Genomic DNA, 12251 nt, shown 5'->3' with positions numbered 1-12251 from the left:
TATTACATTTCATTTCAAAACAAATTTTCACTTTCTTGCCCAATGCAATGCATGAATGTTTCATGCTTTGATCACCATACCATGTCAAGTTCACAATTCCATACAATTCATCTATATCTCATTTGCATGCTTTTGGGAAAATTAAATTAATAAACTCTCAATTAACAATTTTGACAACATAGCATTTGACATTCAAGCATTCAAGTACATATAATCAAAATCAATAAACAATATAAGTAATTTCTATCACTTTCAACACATTATATACATTATCATGCTCATTATACATCTAATATCTATAACCATAAACAATACTCATAATTTAGTAAAGAACTTAACAACTTTTATAAGAAAACTCACAAAAGTCAAAGAAAATTGTGGATTAGAAACCCCTACCTCCAAAAATTGCAAAAACCCCCCAATTTGTCGAATCCAAACCCTAAAATTTGAAATTCTTAGGGTGCACCAAAACCACCTTTACTCTGATCAAATCGAAGATCTCGACGTGCTCTCCGTTTTATCGCAAACGACTCCCAAAAATACCAAAAATTGAGGGAGAAATTTAAGTTTAAAGATTTGCTTGGAAAGAAAAAAAGAAAAATGAAATGAAGGGAAAGGGAAGAGAAAGCAGCCTGAGGGAGTGAGAGAATGAGGCCTACCAAATGGCCTTATGCCATTAAAAATATGAAATGGGTGGTGGGTCCCACTATCCTTTTTTTTTTAGAATTTTTCTTTTTAACTTTTTTTTTTACACCACAATTATATTTACACATTTAATAATTCGCATCCACATAAATATAATAAATAAGATGCTTGAGGTGCAAACGGACCCAACTAAAAATCTCTTTCGTAACAATTCCGGTAGCGGGTCCTACACGGGACAGCTCGGCCCGAAAAATAAAAAAATACAAAAATAGCAACCTTGACATTTCAAAGAGTACTGGACTCAATGAATTATCCCAACCAACTCTCGGACACAACCGGCACACTTTACGGTGTCCGGCACCCAAAATGAGAAAAATGTGAGAATGTCCTTGCATGAACGAAAATTTTTTTTCCAGAAAAATAAAAAATGGCGAATTTCAAAAATATTACGATTAAGAGAACCTATTGACCAGAAAAAATTATCACACCATATTATTTTCTATATTTCTTTAATTTCCACCGTTTCCAAGCACATGTACGTGGTTATATTTCCTAATTTTACTAAGAAGTTTTAATACATATACATTCACGTTAACAATTTATCTTTGTTAATTAAAATTGCGAACTTATAATTTAATTTATTTACATATATATCCAAATTCAAATTACACCAACATCTATGCTCAGTTTAATAAACAATAACTTCAAACGAAGGGTGTTCATTTAGAATGGTATTGTAGTTGCCAACTTGGTTCCTGGTCAAACGAGGTCTTCAAATAAAATGGTATTGTAGTTGCCAATTTGGTTCCTGGCAAATAGCAACTTCAAACCACATCTGCAAATAAATGCTAATGTAAAACTTGTAGTTGCCTGATTGGGTCCTTAAAATAGTGTCCGGACAATTTTATCCTTACACTTTTTGTAAAGGATAATGATTTCCGCTAAAAAATGCGGCGAGGAAAAGGTTTCTCACCCACAAGCACTCTTCGCAGAGAAATCAAAAATAGCTTACCCATTTTGCCCTCCTAGCTCCGGTGGGAAAACAATTAGTACAGAACTACTCACCCAAACTTCAATGTTGCTAATTTACTGACCATGTTTTCTTCTTATCATTTCAAGGTCGTTGTCTTTTCATTCTCCGAATTCTCCTACCCCACCATCACCACCACAATTAATTATCTTTCAACACCCAACTCATATGTCCTAAATATATGTATCTATAAATTCTCTGCTCTTTATACCTTGTTTTCCATGATCTAAAATTTTTATATCATTTTGGAGTTGGGGGAGAAGGAGGAGGAGGATATGTGTGAGGTTTCAATGTCCGGGTCAAGGTCTGGCAGCGCCGGAGGAGGCTCCGGATTCGTCGTCCATGTTCTCCGAGGACGATGGTTCTCCCTGTTCGCCTCCTTTCTGATCATGTCTATGGCTGGTGCCACTTATCTTTTCGGAACCTACTCCAAAGAAATAAAAGCTTCTCTGGGTTCTGATCAAACAACTCTCAACCTGCTTGGCTTTTTCAAAGATTTTGGTGCCAATGTTGGGGTCCTCTCAGGCCTCATTGCCGAGGTAACTCCGACATGGTTCGTTCTGGTAATGGGTGCAGCCTTGAATTTCACAGGCTATTTCATGATATGGCTAGCCGTTACCGGCAAAATCGCCAAGCCAAAAGTGTGGCAGATGTGCATCTACATATGCATTGGAGCCAATTCTCAACACTTTGCTAACACAGGTGCTCTTGTCACTTCCGTTAGAAACTTCCCTGAAAGCAGAGGCATCATGATAGGTTTGTTGAAGGGATACACTGGCCTAAGTGGAGCTATCATGACACAGATTTATTTGGCCTGCTATGGAAATGACTCCAAGTCTCTCATCCTCCTCATTGGGTGGCTTCCGGCTGCCTTGTCTCTGGTTTTCGTATACACAATCCGGCCCATGAAGGTGATTAGGCAGCCTAATGAGCTCAGAGTCTTTTATCAATTCCTATATATATCAATTGGGACAGCATTGTTTATCATGGCTATGACCATTGCACAAAAATTAGTATCTTTTCCAAGAGGTGCTTATGCTGGTAGTGCCGCCGTTGTCTGTCTCTTGCTCTTTGTCCCTCTCTTGATTGCCATTAGAGAAGAACATGTTTTCTGGAACCAAAATAAAACCACTGTTGAGAATCCAACAGTGGTGAAATCGGAATCGTTGTCGGCGGTGAAGCCAGAGTCGTCCACGCCAGCTTGGTACCAAGATATATTCAATAAACCAGAAAGAGGAGAAGATTACACAATTTTACAGGCACTTCTTAGCATTGACATGCTAATTCTATTCCTGGCAACTTTTTGTGGACTTGGGTCAAGCTTAACTGCAGTGGACAACTTGGGTCAGATTGGAGAATCACTGGGATATCCAACAAAAACCATCAAGACCTTTGTGTCTCTTGTAAGCATATGGAACTTTTTTGGGAGGATCTTTGCCGGCTTCGTCTCCGAACATCTCCTTGTCAAGTACAAATTTCCCAGGCCACTCATGATGACTCTGGTTCTTTTCTTGGCCTGTGGCCCTGTGCTGGACACCTCCTCATTGCCTTTCCTTTCCCCGGTTCAGTCTATGTAGCTTCATTAGTCATTGGATTCTCATTCGGAGCACAATTGCCCCTTCTTTTCGCAATCATATCTGAGCTCTTCGGCCTAAAGTATTACTCAACATTATTCAATTGTGGACAAGTGGCCAGTCCTTTGGGCACATATATACTGAATGTGAAGATCACGGGACATCTTTACGATCAAGAGGCATTGAAGGAGCTTGGGAGAAAAGGACTGACTAGAGCGTCGGTGAAGGAATTGACTTGTATTGGTTCAGGGTGTTATAGGCTTCCTTTTATAATCTTGGCAAGTGTTACATGTTTTGGAGCACTTGCTTCATTCATTTTGGTAATTAGAACTCGTGATTTCTACAAAGGGGATATATATAAGAAATTTAGAGAGCAAGCCGAGATGGAAGCCAAGCAAAATATGTGGACACAACCAGGTTAATTTTTATAGGTGTACTTTGGTTAGCATGTATGTTTTTCTTCTTTTTCTTGGTTTTATTCTATTCAAAAAACATGAGCCTCGAAGAAAAAAAAAACAAAAACCAGATTTGTTTGGATGTGTTGAAGAATTGCTTGATGCACTAATAATGCAAGTTAACGTTGTGAGAGCACTTTACTCAAATAATGTCAAATGTACATATACATACATACATATATATATATACATACATATATATATTTATATAATATGTTATATATGTCTGTATCCAGTCCATTCCTTCGAACACTTCCGAGAAAATCGGTGTGTGGAAAGAGCTACTCATCAGGTAACTGTTGTTACTCATAAGGATAAGGTAACAGTTAGAGATCAAGATGAAAGGCATAACACAATCTATGGAGGGGTAAAATAGGGTTTTAGTTATATTTTGGTTTGCTTTTCAAGTTGTTCTTTTGGACTTGTATGAATTGTATTTTTGTCCTACTTTGATTCTTTTTTCTTTTTTTTTTTTTAATTTTTTATTTTGTTATTTTTAATGATAAATAGTTAAATACTCAATAGGCCTCCGGACCCCTTCAATATAATAATTGTGTCTGGAAGTAAGAGTGTAGGGTTGGCATCTGTTGGGTTTTTTCATTACCTTGTGTCCTGTAGCCTTAACATCTGGCCGTCTCTAATTTATTTACGTAGACATTAAAATTTTAATGAATTTTAGTTTGGACAAATTGACCCATCAAATATGAATTTAATATTTAATTAAGTTATTTAACTAGCCCAAATTTTCATTTAAATTATTTAACTAGTGCAACAAGATGATTGAATGAAAAGATAATTATTCATAATAAAATATATTTTGAATAATTATTTTTAAGGATAATTATCATAATATAACCGGCTCGGCCCCGTTATAATTTTTTTCTTATCAGGAGAGGACACGTGTCATTATCCTATTAATCTAACAAGCCTATAAATAGAGGCCTGAAGGAAAAAGAAAGGGGTACACAAATTCAGGGTTCAGAAATTCAGAGACTCAGAAATCCAGAAGGTTCAAAAATTGAGAGATCAGAAATCTAGAGGGCCAGAAATCCAGAGGGCCAGAGGGCAAACCTGAAAGCGAAGAACACCAAGCACATCTAAAGTTGTGCCGTTCTTCACCAAATTCAACAAATCTTTTCTGAAGACGAAGAACAACAAGCACATCAAATCGTGCCATTCTTCATCCAAATTCTACGGTAATCAACAAAAAGCACATCAAATTGTGCCGTTTTTCATCCAAATTCCACGGTGATCCAAGGGCTGCACAAGATTGATCTTGAATTACTGTGGAATTTGGATGAAGAACGACACGTCTGTGGCTGTGCTTGTTGTTGATCATCGTTGAATTTGGATGAAGAACGACACGATTTGATGTGCTTGTTGTTCTTCATCTTCATAGAGGATTTGTTGAATTTGGTGAAGAACGGCACGACTTTGGATGTGCTTGGTGTTCTTCGCCTTTAGGATTGCCCTCTGAATTTCTGATTTCCTCAATTTCTGGACCTTCTGGATTTCTGGACTCTGAATTTTTGTGTACATTCCTTCTTCCTTCAAGCCTATATTTATAGGCTTCTTAGATTAATAGGATGATGACACGTGTTATCTCCTGATAATGATAAAATAATAACTGGGCCGGACCGGTTATATTATGATAACTATCCTTAAAAATAATTATTCTAAATATATTTTATTAGGAATAATTATCTTTTATTTAACCATTTGGACTGGGCTAATTAAATAATTTAAGTGGACCAAGTTTGGATCAATTAAATAACTTAATTAAACATTATGCCCATATTTAATGGGTCAATTTGTCAAAACTAAAGCTCACTAAAATTTTAGTGTCTACAAATTATTTTATTTAGGTGTGTCAAAGTTTCAAATGACTTGTCAATAGGATATGTAGACAATACGGATTAAACATATTTGGGTTGATCTTAAATAAATTTGGATCGTAAAAATATGATTAACTCGTTTTGTTAATCGTGTCTTATTTAGATTGAGATGATTCAATTCGTGTAACTTATTAACTATATTTGTCATAAATAAATTTATATTTAAATTCTAAAATTACTAGAGTCCTATAATTTACTTGTAGGCTAGAGACTATTTAGTTATTTGATTGAATTAAAACTTATATGTATTTGTTGTTTGATTGATTATTATTAACAATTTAAATAATAATCCACTTCGGATATGACCAGTGGTTTACTCGCAGAACTTTAGAGCTTAACAAGTTTAAGGTTTGGGGTTCGAGTTCCGCTAAGTGTTATTTGTAGCTAGCCTCTGCTGTCCTTGTAGTGACTTACTCGGCCTGAGTGGGGTCCTTGAGAATTAGTCAGGTTGTTGAGGGACCCTAAGGGTTCATGCCATCCCGGGTTAACTAAAAAAAAATAATAATAATAATAATTTAAATAATATAATTTTTTATTTTAACAAATAGTTCATTAAAGGAGTTACATATAAACACAGAGTTTTTGATATGTGAGTTATGTTGGGATTAAATTATTCAATAGAATATTTTAAAATTAACACGATTATGACATAAATGAATTGTCTCCCTAAATTTATTATTCTTTGAACAGACCTAAAGTTTGACCGTTAATCTGGAAACCAATAACAAAGCCAACACAAGTTGGTTAGGTTTCTTCTATGTTATTATATAAATTAAAAGGATTTAAGCCGACTTTTCCTCGTTATGTAAATGTATTTTTTAGCCAATCAATATAGTTATTAAATCCTCTTAATTCAAAGTTTGCCAAAAGACTTCTTATTGAGCAATATCCACAATTTGGTAATAAAATTTTAATTTAATTATTTATCAGCTCTAATTTGTTTCTTTAAAATCAACTTAGTAAATATATTATTTTAGAAACATGAGCTCAAACAAGGGCTTCAACTATTGAAATTGTATACAATTTTTTTTTTTTTTTGGTTGGATGGTAAAGCAAACACACACACACACACTTTTTTGCCCACGCTCTCGAACCCCTCCCCTCTTCTTTAAAGATGGGGAGGTTATACCATTGGGCCAAATGCCCTTTGGTAAATTGTATACAATTTGTATATGTTCTTGGAGTTAAATTTTGTCGTTAAAAAATACCCATAATCTTTTCATATTATATACAAATATCCATTCTGATATAAATTAGTGATGTAATATCCGTTTTGGGGTGTTATGTGCACATTATCATCTTCCATTTTTTTTTTTTTTTTTTTTTTTTTTTTTTTTTTGAAACTTTGAAAATTTGTAAAATAAGGATTTGAATTTGTTGAGATTTTAGTTTAGTATTTTTTACTAATTTTTTTTCCTTTATTATATTTTTTTCGTAGCAACATTGTTTAAAAAAAAAAATTTTAAAAGAAAAAAATTACAATATTAGTGTGCAATGGTTTTCGGAATTTGGAGCAGATTTGTTTTCTTTAGTTTGTGCTTTATTTTTGCTTTATTTTTTATTTTATTTTTATCTTTACTTTACTTTTATAATTTTATTTTTATTCTTATTTTCTATTTTTATCTTTACTTGTTTATTACCGGGGTCGTCCAATAGTATCTTTTCAGTCATTTAACAAAATTATTTATTTTTATATATTTTATAAAATAGTTTAATAAGGATAATTTAGTCAAATTAGGATTTAAATTTATCAGAAGGGCCTATTTGTACCAAATTGAAATTTTAGGTGTTTTTTTTCACGCGAGGGACGTCCTCCAATAATATTTTTATCGGTCATTTTATAAAATTATTTATTTTTATATATTTTATAAAATAGGTCAGTAAGAAAATTTTAGTCAATTTAAGGTTTAAATTTCTTATTTGCACCAAATTTTTTAGGATATTCATGTGATATGCACTATAAGCAAATTTTAGGAATATTTTCAATACTTAACTTATATTTTTTAATCCAGTCATAATTAAAGCTTGTGATTTTGAGTAGGAAAATATTTTGGGAATCTTGAATTATGGACGCTCTTTTATTAAAGGGTTAGCACAAAAGGAACTCCCTTTATTAAAGAAGTTACAGAAAAATGTCCCTTTTGATTGGACTGATAATGACACCACCATTATCAAACAGATCAAAGCTGATCTGGTCCATATCCCTGAAGTCTATTTTCTCCAAACAGGAGATAAACTTATTCTTGAAACAGATGCCTCCGAGCTCTGTTGGGGATGTGTCTTAAAAGCCATTCCTCAAGAACAATGGATTGATGACACCCCATCATATCCCATGATCCGAGCTCGTAAAGCTCCTATCTCCAAACGCCTTCAAAAAGAAGAGTTAATTTGTGGTTATAATTCTGGCAAATTTGTTTGTTTTAGTTTGCACTTTTTTTTGCTTTATTTTTTATTTTATTTTTATCTTTATTTTATTTTTATATATTTTATAAAATAGTTTAATAAAGGTAATTTAGTTAACTTAGAGTTTAAATTTATCCGAATGATCTATTTGTATCAAAATAAATTTTAGGGGTGTTTTTAGCACGCGAGGAGCGTCCTCTAATAATATTTTTATTAATCGTTTTACAAAATTATTTATTTTTATATTTTTTATAAAATGGTTGAGTAAGAATAATTTAGTTAATTTAGAATTTAAATTTCTTATTTGCACTAAATTAAAATTTTAGGATGTAGATGTGATATGCACTCTAAACAAATTTTAGGCATATTTTCTATACTTAACTTATATTTTTTAATCCAGTCGTAATTAAAGCTTGTGATTTTTCTCGGATCAAAACTTCCAATCATAAGTAAAAATATATTTTTCAGGTCTGAGCGTACAAGTTTTTTGTTTTTTTTGAAATGAGAGAGATGAATGGTCGGCAACACGGTGATAACGTCATAATGGAGTCCTCCAGCACTCAAATAGAAGAGTCGGACAAGTAGGAAAATTGAAAACGTTATCATTTATGGCCCCAGGCCAAGGCATTAGACATTGTTGTTCCCATTTTGTAATCCCATTAGTGGTCACTCCACACGGGAGTGCAGCAGCGTGCAACTTGGACGTAGGACCCAAATGTTTTTTATTTTTTATTTTATTTTTTTAGGACCAATTAGAGCACTTGGAATTTGACTTTAGAGGTAGGCTATGGTAGGGATCATTTCACACTAGCATAATTTCGCTAATCCAATTTTTTAAAGAAATTATTATATATAAATAGTACTAATGACTCGTATTTATCATTTAATAGAATTAAAATCTCATAGTTTCAAAAAAAGAAAAATAAACACATAAAAAAATACTATTTACTCTCAAAGAGATATCACATTTAGACACATAAGTACCACTTTTTGTATATGTAAGTACCACTTTTTGCATTAGGTACCACTTTTTGTGTTGTACAAAAAGTGATACCTAATGCACCAAAAGTGATATCCGAGTGCATCAAAAGTGGTACTTATGTACCTAAAAGTGGTACATCTGTAAGAGTAAATAATATTTTTTCATATTCAGTATTTTTTTCAATTTTATTTTTTCGAAATTACGAGACTTTGACTCCATCAAATAATAAATATTGACTATTAGCACTATTTATATGTAATAATCCCTTTTTAAAAACCTTTTAGGGTTACTTAGTAAGGTTATTGATGGTAACTTCACAATAGAAGGTCCTCTTTGCCCACCAGATTTTATCAAATCATTTATTTATGGTTACCTTTTGACCTAGTTTGAAACAAAATAATCAAATACCTACTTTAATAGATTGATAACAAATAATCAAATACTTACTTTAATCATTAATTTGTTTGATATGAAAATTAAAGTGAGAATGACTATTTCTTTAAAATGAAAATTCATTTTATAACTAAAATGATCATTCTATTCTCAAGTAAAACTTAAAAAAAAAATTTAAAATTAAAATTTAAAAAAGCTATCACTTTTTAAGGCCAAAAATCACCACCTCCACCACTAAAGTCTTCCACCACCTTCTGTCATATCTTTCCACAATTACCACCGCCTTCCATCGCCATTGACGGTTTTGTATGCCCTATCATAGCAAAATTTATTAATTGCAATTGACATTTGTTGCATTTTTTTTTATTCGTGATTTATTTAAATGTGTTGTGTGTGTGTGTGTGTGTGTGTGTGTGTGTGTGTGTATAATTGGTGAATTATATGTGTTGGTTAGTTCGGGATTTGAATCGAGGTTGTCCACTTGATCACGTAGTTGATTTGTATTTACATGAATAGGTTCATGTAAGGAATGTACAACTTATTGGAATTGCATTATCATAAATGGTTTATTATCAGAGATAAAATGATAGACTATTTATCAATAAAGAAATGAATCAAATCAAGGGTAAGTCGAGCTAATTGCGAGAGCTGTTGTAATAATTGCTCCTTATTGTCATGGCAAATGATTCTCAAGCATGAGAGAGGTATAAGCTCATCTTGTATTAATTAATAATTGCTTTGATTTATTTGGTTGCCTTAGGGTCTAATATCCGGTACATTGGGTAATTATTGATTCATAGTTTGGGAATATACTCTCAATAGTTGCATATGTGCTATTTTATATATTTTGATAAATTATTGGAATTGTGTTATCGTAAATGGCTTATTTTTCTATGATAAATGATGGACTATTTATCAATAAAGAAATGAACCAGATCAAGGGTAAGTCGAGCTAATTGTGAGAGCCGTTATAACAATTGCTCTTTATCATTGTCATGATGAATGACTCTCAACTATGAGAGAGATATAAACTCTTGTATTAATTGATGCTCTTCTTGTTGGAAATGGGAGCATTAAAAACATAAACTTTGGATGAGATTTGGAATAGATTTCGCTAATAATTTTTTACGGATTTCTAGATGAGCGCGTTTCTCTCCGCAAGTAGATGAATATGGTATATTTACTTTCTCAAATCCGTTTCCGGGTAAATGAGAAATTAGCTCCAAAGTGTGATGTTTTGATAAGCCTAAATGGGTCTGCAAAATGTGGGAAGTGTCTCACATGGAAAAAATGTTAAAATTAATTGAAATTTAAATAAGTCAAATTTGGGCTTGGGCTTGGGCTTGGGCTTGGGCTTGGGCTTGGGCCTAATTGTAAAGTCCAATTATTCTTTTTACTAAATGCAATCTTGGATTGGGCCTTTAATTTAGGGCTGGGCTTATTTAAATGGGTGGTTGGTTTTTGAATTTAAATTAAAAGTTAGTTTTTTTTTTTTTCCAAAGGGTTGCATATATTTCTAAAGGGTTGCATCTGTTTTTCAAAGAGTTGCATCTGTTTCTAAATGGTTGCAACTCAAAACCAACAAACATAACTATTCATGTGAACCATTGCAACCTATTGGAGTGGATGTGTCTATTGGTGAACAGACACCATGTGAACCATTGCAACCAATTGGAGTGGATGTGTCCAGTGTGAAGAGACACATATAATGGTTGTGTCCAATGATGAAGAGACACACCCAATCCGAAAAGGCACATTAATTAAAAACTACTTTTTAGTTTTTTCCAAAGGGTTGCACCCAATCTGAAAGGCACCTTGTTGCCTATAAATACCCCCCTTTGGATCATTTGCAAATCATTCATTTTTCAATTTCTTCTATCTCCCTTTCTGGACATGAACCCAACCCAAGTGGGTTCAAACCAAAGGTTAAGTGGTCCGAACCACTTAGACCCTAATCCAATTTCATCAAGACATATTAAGATTGGTCCGAACCATTTGGTTCGGATTACACCCAATTCAGCATTTATATAGTATAGATGCATTTTTGAGTCAGAGAGAGTATTACACGGAGGAAGTTCGCCGCATCCACGGGTTTGTAGTGTTGCTACTGGTGGATGTAGACTGTTGTATCATGGGAGATAGACGTCATTGAGTCCGTTAGCACCATAGTGGGGCGAATCTATCTTAAGGATATATTATCCAATACTAACCTCTGTCCAGGTTCTTTATTTACTATTTATTAATTTATTGCTTTATTTTGCATATTTAATTAAATATATAGTTGCATATTTAATTAATCATTTCTTAGCATATTATTAATTATCTCATATCATATTAGTATAAGGGTTGTTACATCTTAAAAGTAACATGATGTGATAACCCCTAATTTCGGAACATGGGTTGATCAAGTCCGCGCACCAAAGTCAGGGGAATATTAAAATAATTGAAGTATTTCAAACAAGCACATAGTACAAAATGAAATAAAAGAATAAATAAACCACTGAAGAAAACTAATAAATAAATATTTCATTAATTAATAATTTTCCAACAATTATAACTCGGGAATCCTGTAACTCAAGGACCCTTTAAAACATTATCCAATAATCCAATACTATTTAAAAGTACACAAGATGAATAGATGAATGACAGTCTCCTAGTTGCGAATCCTCAACCTCGAGACTGGAACTTCTAATAGCCTGAAAAAAAAATCGTAGGTTAAACCCTACGAACAAGTTCACTCTACCAGGCCTCTGAAAACCAATAAATAGACCATCTCTGATCAAAACTAAACCTAGTAAAGAATTTTAACTTTAATATACAAGGATACGTATGTATATAAATAATTATATATAATATAACAACCACATCTATTAT

At 32.9% G+C, this 12251-nt stretch overlaps 1 pseudogene; it reads left to right on the top strand.

Annotated features, from left to right (window-relative positions):
- Nucleotides 1-1660: 1660 nt before the first annotated feature.
- On the top strand, nucleotides 1661-3914 carry LOC132303383 (protein NUCLEAR FUSION DEFECTIVE 4-like; annotated as a pseudogene).
- The last annotated feature ends 8337 nt before the right edge of the window (nucleotides 3915-12251 follow it).

Source organism: Cornus florida, unplaced genomic scaffold (genome assembly GCF_030987335.1).
Source record: "Cornus florida cultivar Cherokee Brave unplaced genomic scaffold, ASM3098733v1 CherokeeBrave_3.0.0_Hap2_Chr04, whole genome shotgun sequence".
NCBI classification, from domain to species: domain Eukaryota; kingdom Viridiplantae; phylum Streptophyta; class Magnoliopsida; order Cornales; family Cornaceae; genus Cornus; species Cornus florida.
This window is presented reverse-complemented; position numbering and strand designations above follow the sequence as displayed.